Raw genomic sequence first — 12,665 nt, 5'->3', positions numbered from 1 at the left:
CTTCAGTCTTATTACAAACCTTGCCCTTGGTGTAATTAGGCAAACTGCCAAAGGCTTTTCTTGGCAAAAGTTCAAAAGCAGAAGACGCCGTCAAGAAATAAATGCAGCAAGACAAGGTTATGAACATTGTTTTCCGGCAAAGAGCCCAAATGCCATTGCTGGTCTTTTAAGCCTTGCAGGAGGAGCCAATCATCTCTTGGCCCTACTCCCGAGTCGTCCTCTTTGCTTTAGCTGCTCTTGCATTCTGGCAGCTCTTCTCATGCATGCATTAGGAACAGGCTCCTCCTGTTCCTCTGCCTCACTACTGTCAGCCTCTGGAGCCTCCGGAGTCTGCACATCATTCCCAGATGGCCCTGGCCCCACCTCAGCCTCCGATGCAGAGCCCTCATCTGGGCCTTCCCCAGCCTCCAGGACTGGCCCATGTTCTTCCTCAGCCTCATCACTGTCCGACTCCGTTGCCAGCTCCATAGGTTGCTGGCGGACCACAACAGGAGTAGGGAAAACAAACAGATCAGGAAGAGATTGCCAAAAGAGGAAGTAATTCAGCTAAGCACACAAATAATCTGAAAGTTCAGACCAAAATATAAAGTCAGTGCAAACAATTGTAAATAAATACAGTCTCGCCGTCTTTCCAGCAGCCAGGAACAATTACACAACACTAAAGGTCTAATCATAGCCATTTTCAGCTCCGGCTGATCTGGATCGCAAAAGTGCTCAAAGTGTAGGGCTTGGAGTCTAGGGAACCCCAAATAAAATCCTGGGCAACAGACTAAGTTAGGAAATAACTTAAAAATAAAAGAGACAAGAAGGTCACGGCAAGCCATTCTTGCCAAGAAAACAACACAAATTGGAGACATAACATTTTTTGTAATATTCTAAAGCTGAAGTATGCAGCATCCTACAAGTAAATGTAAGCAATGTACAAATTCTCAAAGAGCCGCCAGTTCAGCCACATGTAATATATCTAGAGTGGAACATCCTTCATCTCAAGGTGATTCCTGCTGTAGAAAGTTAGCACTCACCCCTCCTAGAAGAATGAAATATTTTAGGAAATGTTAAAAAGATAAGATAAAATATTTCCCCTAAAAAAGAAGTAAAAACCTTAAAGGAAACAGAAACCCAGAAACCCAGCTCCCTGCCCCCAGCAGATATTTTGGTGCACATTAAGAAAGACTGGGCCAGTAGCCTCTCACCGACCAGTGCGCTGTCACAGAGAGGGCCTCCTCCGGATACCGTCAGCCAAACAATGTCGGCTGGCGACCTCCAGGGGGAGGGCCTTCTCTGTGGGGGCTCCTGCCCTCTGGAATGAGCTGCCTCCGGGGCTTCGTCAACTCCCCGACCTCCGGACCTTCCGCCGCGAGCTGAAGACATTGCTGTTTCGACGTGCAGGACTAGCTTGAACATAGTTTTAAATCAGGGTTTTAAATTGAAAAGACTGGGCCAGCCTATCTACAAGACAAAAGCTGCAGGGTGATGGGATTAAGACATGACCCCTCAGGACATAATAGGATTAGTCCTCTACCCATCTAGCAGGGTTCACTGCATTTCAAAATTTCCTAAGGACATTATATCACCCAGCAACGTTCAACTAAACTTATCTCAGGCAACCTTAATTATGACCCCTGCATAGCCCCATGGGAGTCTGACAGCAGCCAATAGAATATATATTCTTGCACAGTAACAGGAAGCTAATTGCCTTATACACTGTAAGCCGCCCTGAGTCTTCGGAGAACGGCGGGGTATAAATGTAAACAAACAAACAAACAAAAAAAGCTCAAGTTCAAAGCCCAAGAGAAGGTATAATACCTCTCACTCTCCACTCCATGTGATCAGCTGCCCAGCACCTCAAACCCATGTGGTCTTGTCCATCAATAAACCATCTTTCCAAACAGCCTCCATGTTTCCAGTGTCTTTCTCCCCACTTGGAACTGAACCAGATGGATATTTTTTCCAACCCTGCCTTAGCTCACAGCTTGCATGCTGAAGGAACTGTTTCTTTTTTAAAAAAATATTTTGATTAAACATTTTTTTAAAACAAAAATAAATTTTAACAATTTTTTCTCTTCAACAGTTTTGCGTCGGTAACCAATACTTATGCATTTTTTCTCCATAATCCTAATGTATCTTTTATACATATATTTCTAATATTAATTATTTTATTTACATATATACATAGACATAAATGTGTACACAATTTCCTTTCAATAATTTTTCTTTCCTCCTATTTGTTCTTATATTTCTACTCCTATTTCAACCATTATTTAATTTTTTTTCTTTTGCCTCCAACCATTTATACCATTTCTCCCGTACTAGGTAATATTCTGTTTCCTCTTTTTCTTGTATCTCCTCTGAAGGAGCTGTTCCTATTCCAACCAAAAATATACCCTGCTTCCCCTAAAATAAGCCCTCCCCAAAAATATTAAACCGCATGCGCACCTCTGATTAGGGTTAGGGAGACAGAGCTGGAAATCAGGTAAGATGGCAAGAGGAGCCCCGTCTTGCTCCACACACCCCAAAATAATAAAACCTCCCCGAAAATAAGGCCAAGTGCCAGTAGTGGGATTCAAATAATTTAGCAACCGATTCTCTGCCCTAATTAATTCTTCCAACAACCAGTTCACCAAATTGCTCAGAAAGTTAACAACCGGTTCTCCCGAAGCGGTGCAAACTGGCTGAATCGCACCATTGCCAAGCGCTTATTTCAGGGTTCAAAAAATATAAGACAGGGTCTTATTTTCAGGGAAATACGGTATATGCATAGAATCACACTGATAGTAATCAACAAGTTTCCAACAGCGCATCAGTTGCTAGATAACGTGCTTAATACACTCAGGTTTGCTCTTAAGGCGTCCACATATTACCATATTCAAAATCTCTCCTCTGTCCTTGAAGTGCAATTATTTAAATGGATTAAAGTGCCTTAACTTGGTCCTGAAAAGCTACATGAAGTTGGACCTAGTCAATACTTGAATGCAGGTCATCAGAATCACCAGGGCAGGAGGCTAGTCTAGAAAATCAGAAAAAAACATCCCAGAAAAAGCGTAGCAAACCATTTCAGTATTGTCAGCAGCAATCCAGTTCAATGTGAAAGTAACTGAAAGGAGCATCATCTATTCTACAGCCCACCAAATTGTTTTCTTTGTGGTGTAGAATTGCCTGCTGTAGTCTGTTCCGTTTCTATTCTTCCTGCCATTATGAACAAAAAAGCTAGATTAGAATAATCCAAGCCCCTCCTTTGCAGATTCTCCTGCTGTGGAAAGTTGTGTTGATTGATTGACGGATGACAGAAGTGATAGATGGAGAGACAGAGTGTGTGTGTGTGAGAGAGAGAGAGAGAGAGAGAAAGAGAGAGAGAGAGAGAGAGATGACAATGTACATTTTTGCCACTGATATACATCTCTCTACTTGTCTGCCTTTCATCCCATTTTGCCAGTTAACTATTCTAAAGTTTTGCTGATGTTTAATAAATAAAGATTTATTAATGCATTTTTGGGGGGGGGGACATTAAGTGGTGTGTGTTAGATTCGGGCAATAACGAGGCAGGAGACCAGGATAGTGACAACAGCTCTTTACTATATGGTGAACCCAGCAACCAGTGCTGGAAAAACCTCTCTTTATATACAGTTTAGCCGGAGGCTTCAACCAATCAGCAACGTGCTATTTTCCCGCCAAAACTTTTAAAGATACATTACACTCCTTCCCTCCCAGAAAACACTTTACCAATATTTGCATAAAATTAGCATCTTATTTTTCTACGTAATCACGTAGGTAGACTGGGCGTCTCCTGACTCTTTCGGACCTGCGCAATTCACTTTCTGGGAGTGAGTCGAGCTGACCGGAGGGACTGTTTGTTCCTCTCAGCTCCTCCTCTAGGCCATCCGGCCTTGGATTATTTGCAGAGTCGCCCTGCTGTTTTCAGGAGGAACCAGTTGGCGTCGCTGGACCTCCTGGAACTCAGATAAGTCCCGCGTTTGCCACGGGTTTGAGTCAGTTGTGGATTCATTCGTTGGGTAGTCAGGGCCTGTTTCGTCTGTTTCTGATTTACCGGTTATGCGTTTCCTTATCTGGTCTATGTGGCGCTTCCATACCCGGCCATCCTCTATCTCTACTAGATATGATTTTGGTCCTGTTATCTCTAGGATTTTTCCTGTTACCCAGGTCGGACCCTCGCTGTAGTTGTGTGCCCACACTAGGTCGCCTACTGCCATCCCTCTTGTTTTACCCTGTACCCCTTTGTAACCGTCTGGTGTGTAGTTTGGGTTTAAATGGTCTAGTGGGCACCTGAGCTTCCGACCCATTAATAGCTCTGCCGGGCTTCTGCCAGTTGTGACACAGGGGGTTCTGTGTTGGACGGCGAGGAAGATATCGATTTTTGTTTGCCAGTCGCCTGGCCTGATTCTGGACAATGCTTCCTTTGCGCTCCGAACGGAACGTTCTGCAAGGCCATTCGTCGCAGGGTGGAAAGGCGCCGAGAGGACATGCCGGATGCCCTCTTCTGCCAAATATCCTTCAAACTGGGTTGCCGTGAATTGCGGGCCATTATCAGAGAGTAACGTGTCGGGCAGCCCGTGCGTTACGAATAGGTGCCGTAGGACTGAAATCACGGCCTCGGCTGTCATGGATCTCATGAGAATGATTTCCAGCCATTTGGAGTAGGCATCGACTACTACCAGAAAGGTTTGGCCGTGAAAGGGGCCGGCAAAATCGATATGGATCCTAGACCAGGGGCCCTGGGGTCTCTCCCATTCCCGAATCGGGGCCGTTGGGGGTAGCAGTCTGGACTCCTGGCAGGCCTGGTATTTCCCTACCCTTTCAGCAATTTCCGAGTCCATTAGGGGCCACCACACATAGCTTCTCGCTAGACTCTTCATTCTCACGATCCCTGGGTGACCTTCGTGAAGGAGATCCAATACCTTTTCCCTCAATTTCTCCGGGATCACCACTCGATCCCCCCATAGCAGGCACCCCCCTTGAGCTGAAAGTTCCCCACGTTTTTTTACAAACTCTTTAAAACGCTCGCCCGGCGCAGCGGGCCAACCTCTTTGTACCCAACCAATTACAGTTCTTATTGTAATGTCCTTATACGAAGCCCGAGCCACCTCTTTGGATGTGACTGGGCCAGAGTCCAAAGAGTCAATTAGCAGAACTGGTATCCCCGGAGTGGGGTCTTCGATAGTCTCTGGTAACGGGCATCTGCTCAGGGCGTCTGCATGCCCTAATTCCTTTCCGGGCTGGTGTAGTAATTTGTAAGAATACGCTGCCAGGAAGATAGTCCATCGGGTCAGTCTGGGCGAAAGTGCCACGGGCGTCGGGCGGTCGCCTGCCAACAGGCCTAGCAAGGGTCTATGGTCCGTGATGATTTCGAAATCACGACCGAATACATATTCATGGAATTTCTTTACTCCGGAGACTATAGCCAAGGCTTCCTTATCAAGCTGGCTATAATTCCTTTCAGCTGATGACATGGTTCGGGAGTAGTATGCAATAGGGGCTTCTGTGCCATTTGGCAACCTGTGGCTGAGCACAGCCCCCACCCCATAGGGAGATGCATCGCAGCTTAACACTAATGGCAGCGTGCCATTGTATTGGATAAGGAGGCTATCACTCGATAGGAGATTCTTTACCCCTTCGAATGCCCTAGCTTCCGCCTTTCCCCAAGACCATGCAGCCGTCTTTGCTAGTAATTTATGCAGCGGCTCGGCTACTGTTGCCTTATTCCTTAAGAATACCGCGTAGAAGTTGACCAGACCTAAGAATGCCTGTAACTCCGTTTTGTTCTTTGGAACCGGGGCCTTCCTGATGGCCCGTACCTTGCTCTCAGTGGGGTGAATCCCTTCCCTGTCTATCCGGTAGCCCAGGAATTCCACAGACTCAACCCCGATCTGGCATTTGTTCAGTTTAACTGTGAGACCGGCAGACCGGAAAATGCCCAAAACCTTTCGCAGTCTTACCCCTAATTCCTCTAGATTCTCGGCGGATACCAGTACATCGTCAAAGTACGGTACCACCCCTGGTAGTCCCTGCAATAACCGCTCCATTAGATTCTGAAATAATCCTGGAGCCACACTAACCCCAAACTGTAACCGGGTACACTTGAAAGCCCCTCTGTGAGTCACAATTGTCTGCGCTTCGGCTGTGTTGCTATCTACCGGCAGCTGTTGATAGGCTTGGGCCAAGTCTAGCTTGGCAAAAACTTGCCCTTGCCCCATTGAGTGCAGTAAGTGCTGTACCACCGGAACGGGGTAAGCACTCTTTTGCAACGCTTTGTTAAGCGTTGCCTTGTAGTCAGCGCAAATCCGGACTGACCCGTCCGGTTTGACTGGGGTGACTATAGGGGTCTCCCACTTAGCATGGTCAACTGGTACTAGAATTCCCTGGTTTACTAGCTTGTCCAGCTCCCGGTCAATCCTGGGCTTTAGGGCGAACGGGACCCTCCTAGCCTTTAGACGGATAGGGGCAACTTGGGGGTCTAGGTTAAAAGAGATAGGGGTCCCCGTGTACTTGCCCAGGCAGTCTCTGAAAACGTCCCCAAATTCTTTCACGAGTGCGTCTTTGAGGTCGACTTCGTTTCTGAAGATTCCAGTCACTCCCATGCCCAATGCTCGGAACCAGTCCAGTCCCAACAAGCTTGGCAGGGTCCCATCGACTATGGTGATGGGCAGGGTTTTCTTGTAGTGTCCATACTCGACGTGGACGGACGTTACCCCTCGAACAGGGATGCGATTTCCTTGGTAGTCTTGTACCTTTAATTTCTGTGGTTGCAGCTTGCGCTTTGCGATGGCGGGTAAGGCTCTCACGAGATTGTCCCAGGACATGATCGTGATCGCTGAGCCGGTGTCCACCTCCAATCGGCACGGCACCCCCTCAATCTTTGCCTTTGTAAAGATTTTCTTCTCTAGGCGTGTTGATGCGTGACCCACTCTCACGACAGTCTGATTCAACTTCGCGCCTTTTTTAAACTGACCACTCGCGGGCCGCTTTCGCGTTCCCCGCGCTCTGATTGGCCGGTTTGAATTTTTGGCGGGAAGGTTGGGGTGCTCGACAGGCCTGTGCTAGGTGCCCCTTCCTTTCGCACCGCCGACACACCGCATCCTTAAATTTGCATTGTTGTCGTTGGTGTTGCCCTCCGCAACTTGCACAGTCACCCCGGTCTTCTTTCTCCGGCCTCCCGGTGTGGAAGACTCCTTCCTCTTCCTCACCGTCCGACTCAGCCTGGATCTCCTCGTTGTGGATCGGGGTTGATTTCGCACCAGCCGTTGGTGCGAGCGGCTTTTGTAGGGTTTCCGCCGCTTGGGTAGACATCTCGTGAGCCCTGGCTTCGTCCAAGGCGTTTGCCAGCGTTAGGTTGCTTTTAGACAGCAGCCGCCTCCGCAAACGGATGTCCCTGACCCCGCGGATGAGTTGCTCCAGCAATGCCTCATCCAAGTCTCGGTACTCGCAATGTTTTGAGGCTTTCCTCAGGGCGGCCATGTATGCGCTGATGGACTCACCCTCTTGCTGTCTGCGCCCCGACCGAACCGTTGCACATACTTGACGGCGCCGGTGCATAATGGGCTTTCAATAAAGTCTGCAGAGTTTGCCACGGTACCGACTGTACCGGCGTTGGCTCGCCAGGATTCTGCGGTGTCGAAAACGTCTGGACCGCAGTGGCTCAGGAAATACGCTCGTTTCCTGTTGTCTGAAACTCCTTGAAGTTCGTTCGCCTCGAGGAAACACTCGAAACGAGCCATGTATGACCCCCATTTTTCCTTAGCTGGGTCGAATGGCGCTGGCGGTGTGTAGCCGGACATCGCTGCTTTCCGCCCCTTGTTTGCTGGGTTCGCGTCTTCCTGGTGAGTTCAGCTCTTTTCCTGGCGCTCTTAGCCTCGAGATCCCACCTTCGTCGCCAGTGTTAGATTCGGGCAATAACGAGGCAGGAGACCAGGATAGTGACAACAGCTCTTTACTATATGGTGAACCCAGCAACCAGTGCTGGAAAAACCTCTCTTTATATACAGTTTAGCCGGAGGCTTCAACCAATCAGCAACGTGCTATTTTCCCGCCAAAACTTTTAAAGATACATTACAGTGTGCATGCTTGCTCTGATCTGGATATAGAATACAGAATAATAGAGTTGGAAGGAATAGACTGGGAGTGTGCTGCATGCAAATGAGTTTGGAAATTATCCTCAATAATTTCCAATGTGAAATAAGTCCTTTCGCCAACTCCCACTTTCTTCAAAGTCCTATTCCTCAATCAAAACTAGGTATGCTTAATTGCTACATACGTCAATGTCTCTGTAACAAAACATATTCGTTAGCATTCCGAAAACTGCCAGAGTCTATTCTCCCAATAAAACATCACACAAAATATGAATAGCCTGCTCTGCACTAAAGGTATAATTAGCTGGCTTCTAGGCCACCATCTTGCCTTTCATTGATACCCGGTGTGTGAGAGATGGATGCTCCAGAAGAATTTGGGAGGTGGAATCAGAAGGGATTTAGTCCTAATAAAAAACTTCAACCTTAGCCAAATGGATTCCATTATAAAGATGCAAAATTAGGGGAAACAACACAGAATAGATGATTTTAAGAGTTGCTATGCTTACACCTGGGCAAAGCCACAATTTGGGTGTGGTGGAATTGAACAGGGTGCTTAAAAACAGATGTGATAGTTAACACATTAAACCCTATATGTTAGGTTTTTACGAAAATAGCATTTCTATATGCATGTGTAAATATAATCTAGATATTTTTACAGTCCAAGGCAATAAATGACCTGTATATAATACAGTGCCAAAAAAAGTATCTTAGAATTACAAGAAGATCCTAAAGCAAACAGCAGCTAATGATTAATAATATGAGGGAGGAACCAGAAGGTTTCCAATAGCTATTGATAAGACTTTTGCAATCTTCTTAGAGGTTGTGGAAAAGTAGTCACCCAGGAGAATGGTAACAGCCTCCTAGTCACAATGGCAATTAGAGTTAATAATTGAGAGTATTAAATACTCTCAATTAATAGCTGGTCATCAATACCCCAATCTATCTATCTATCTATCTATCTATCTATCTATCTATCTATCTATCTATCTATCTATCTATCTATCTATCTAAATGGATGTGTGTGTGTGTGTGTGTGTGTGTGTGTGTGTGTGTGTGTGTGTGTGTGTGTGTGTGGGTTCCAGCCTAACTCTGGAATGCCTCAAGCAATTTCAACCAAACTTGGTACACAGATGTCTTACTCTCTGGAAAGAAATACTGTGGGGGTAAGACACCCCTAACACCCTTTGGGGTGTGTGTTCTGTTAAGATACAGCCTGTTGTGCCTTAAAATGGCTTAGGACCGGGATACCTTCGAGACCGCCTTCTGCCACCGACTGCCTCCCAACGACCCGTGCGCTCCCACAGAGTGGGCCTCCTCAGGGTGCCGTCGACCAAACAATGTAGGTTGGCGACCCCCAGGGGGAGGGACTTCTCTGTGGCGGCACCAGCCCTGTGGAACGAGCTTCCTCCGGGATTACGACAACTCCCCGACCTCCGGACCTTCAGATGTGAACTGAAGACTTTATTATTTCAGCGCGCTGGACTAGCCTAAAAATAAAATGTTTTAACTAAATTTTAAGGGTTTTTTAATGGGTTTTTATCATTTTTAGTGATTTGGCCATGATAGTATTTAGTTTTAATTGGGTTTTAATGCTTATTTATTATATTGTTTTTAATATGCCTGTGAACCGCCCTGAGTCCTACGGGAGATGGTGCGGTATAAAAGTATGATTAATAAATAAATAAATAAAAAATAAATAAAATGGTTTCTACTGGACTGCCTTAAAATGGATTCTACTATACAGCATGGTGGAGTTGCCATGGTAACAGCTTCACAGTAGTCCACAAGGGGGCTCCCTCTGGTAAGGGGGAAAATCCAACATTAGAAATTACAGTTGGTCCAGACATTTTCAACAAGACTTTGATTATTCTTGAGGACAAATGTATGGCCATGATCAATAAAAAATTACTGCAACTTGGCCAGCCTGCACCACTATGAGACCGATATGATGTACTTCACGCAGATTACATACGAGAAAAGAACTATGTCAAACAGCTTAGTGCGTATATCGCAGACAATAAGCCACTTCTAAATCACGATCAGAAAAAAGCATGCCAAATGATCATGGATCAGCTAGCAAAACCACAAGGTGGTATTGGTTTACTTGATGCTTCTGGGGACACAGGGAAAACATTTTTAACTCATTTAATTCTGGCTGAAATCAGGGTTCAGGGTGAAGTTGTTCTTCCTGTTTAATACAGGATTGGGATGAATAAATACCTGGGCAATGCTGGGTTATCAGGTAGATAACAACTAAAAGCGATACATAATCAGGCACCATATAAATACTATGCATAGATCAGGAGAAAGAGAAGTTTCCTGAGGGATGGGCTCCAGCACATGTCCAAAAGATTGGAAGACTAAAACGCTAATCCCAGAGACTGACTCCGATTGGATCCTGCAACATTATCCTGGGACAGGTATAATTTGCCTTCATTTGTGAGAGTATTAAACTTGATTGCCACTGGATGCACCATGGACATTTTAACAGTACATGAGAGACCAGATTCTATCTCCAAGTCTGAACAGAAAAAAGTCCAGCAATCATATTTATTTATTTATTTATTTATTTAATCGTATTTATATACCGCCCTATCTCCCAAGGGACTCAGGGCGGTTTACAGGCACTAAAAACAGATAAATAGAATATAAATACAATATAAAACATTTAAAAAACTTATTCTAAAGCCCGTCCAATTAAAAATAGAAATAAAACCCAATTTAAAATCCAAAATTTAAAATCTAGCTCAGTCCTGCACAATTAAATAAGTATGTTTTAAGCCCGCGGCGGAAGGTCCGAAGGTCCGAAAGCTGACGAAGTCCGGGGGGTAGATCGTTCCAGAGGGTGGGAGCCCCCACAGAGAAGGCCCTTCCCCTGGGCGTCGCCAGCCAACATTGCCTCGCTGACGGCACCCTGAGGAGACCCTCTCTGTGAGAGCGCACGGGACGGTGGGAGGTATTCGGTCGCAGTAGGCGGTCCCGTAAATAACCCGGCCCAATGCCATGGAGCGCTTTAAAGGTGGTCACCAAAACCTTGAAGCGCACCCGGAAGGCCACAGGAAGCCAGTGCAGTCTGCGCAGGATAGGTGTCATATGGGAGCCACGAGGGGCTCCATCTATCACCCGCGCAGCTGCATTCTGGACTAACTGTAGCCTCCGGATGCCCCTCAAGGGGAGCCCCATGTAGAGAGCATTGCAGTAATCCAGGCGAGACGTCACGAGTGCGTGAGTAACCGTGGATAGGGCATCCCGGTCCAGAAAGGGGCGCAACTGGCGTACCAGGCGAACCTGGTAGAACGCTCTCCTGGAGACGGCCGTCAAATGCTCTTCTAGAGACAGCCGTTCATCCAGGAGGACGCCTAAGTTGCGGACCCTCTCCATCGGGGCCAATGACTCGCCACCGATGTTCAGCCGCGGATTTAGCTGACTGTACCGGGATGCCGGCATCCACAGCCACTCTGTCTTGGCGGGATTGAGCTTGAGCCTGTTTCTCCCCATCCAGACCCGTACGGCCTCCAGACACCGGGACAGCACTTCGATAGCTTCGTTGGGGTGGTCCTATTGTAGGAAGTTAGCACTCTTCTCTCCTAGAAGAATGAAATATTTTGGAGGATATTGAATAGGGCCGAGTATTGTTTCCCTGGATGAGAAATGGAGAAATCTGTTTTAAAGACAAAGCAGCTCTCTGCCTCCTCACACCTTTGTCAGTGGGCCATTAAGGCTTCAGCCAAACTCACTCATTCCCCCCACCTTTGTCAATGTACCATCATCTGCAACACAATAGGACCCATCTAGCAACAGAAACTCACCACATGGCAAGGCTCAAGCAAGCTTGAGAGACAACCTGCAAAGTTAGCTAAGACCCCTAGACCACCTGGGAGTTTGACAACCAATCAGGTACATTTCTTATAGAAGAACAGGAAACACCAAGATGGGGTCCCACAGAGAGTATAAACTCAGGCACTCAGCATCTTGTCTCTTCTCTTCTCCTTTTCTTCTCTTCTTCTCCTTTCATCTCTGGTTCTTCACCCAACACCTTGAAACATGTGATCACCTTTTCTACTCAGGAAAAAAATTCAGGCAGTTTCAAGTCCCAAAGCAGTTAAAGCAGTAAGACTGCAAGATGACAAATAATTGTGGGAAGTTAGCACCCATCCCTCTCCTAGGAAAATGAGATATTTTAGAAAATATTAAAAGGGCAGAATATTTTCCCTAAAAGGAAGCAGAAACTCACCCCCCCCCCACCTTTGTGAAAAGGCCATTAAGACCTGGGCCAGTCTATTCTACATAACAAAGATCTACCTCCTTCAGGCACAGCCATAGCACGAATTGCCCAAAGCCCTTTCATTACATCATCACCCAGTAAGGCTCAACCAAGCTTGGGACTCAAAAACACAACCTGCAAAGTTACCCTTGCATGGCCCAATGGGAGTCTGACAACCAGTCAGAATACAAGCTCAAATTCATAAGACCAGAGAGGGTATCAAACTCAGGCACTCTCAGCATCTCTTCCCTTGTTTTCTCTTCACCCAAGATCTTCAAGGCATGTGATCCTTGCCACCATTAAAACCATCTTTCCAAGCA

Source organism: Ahaetulla prasina, chromosome 6 (assembly GCF_028640845.1).
Source record: "Ahaetulla prasina isolate Xishuangbanna chromosome 6, ASM2864084v1, whole genome shotgun sequence".
In the NCBI taxonomy this organism is placed as follows: domain Eukaryota; kingdom Metazoa; phylum Chordata; class Lepidosauria; order Squamata; family Colubridae; genus Ahaetulla; species Ahaetulla prasina.
This window is presented reverse-complemented; position numbering follows the sequence as displayed.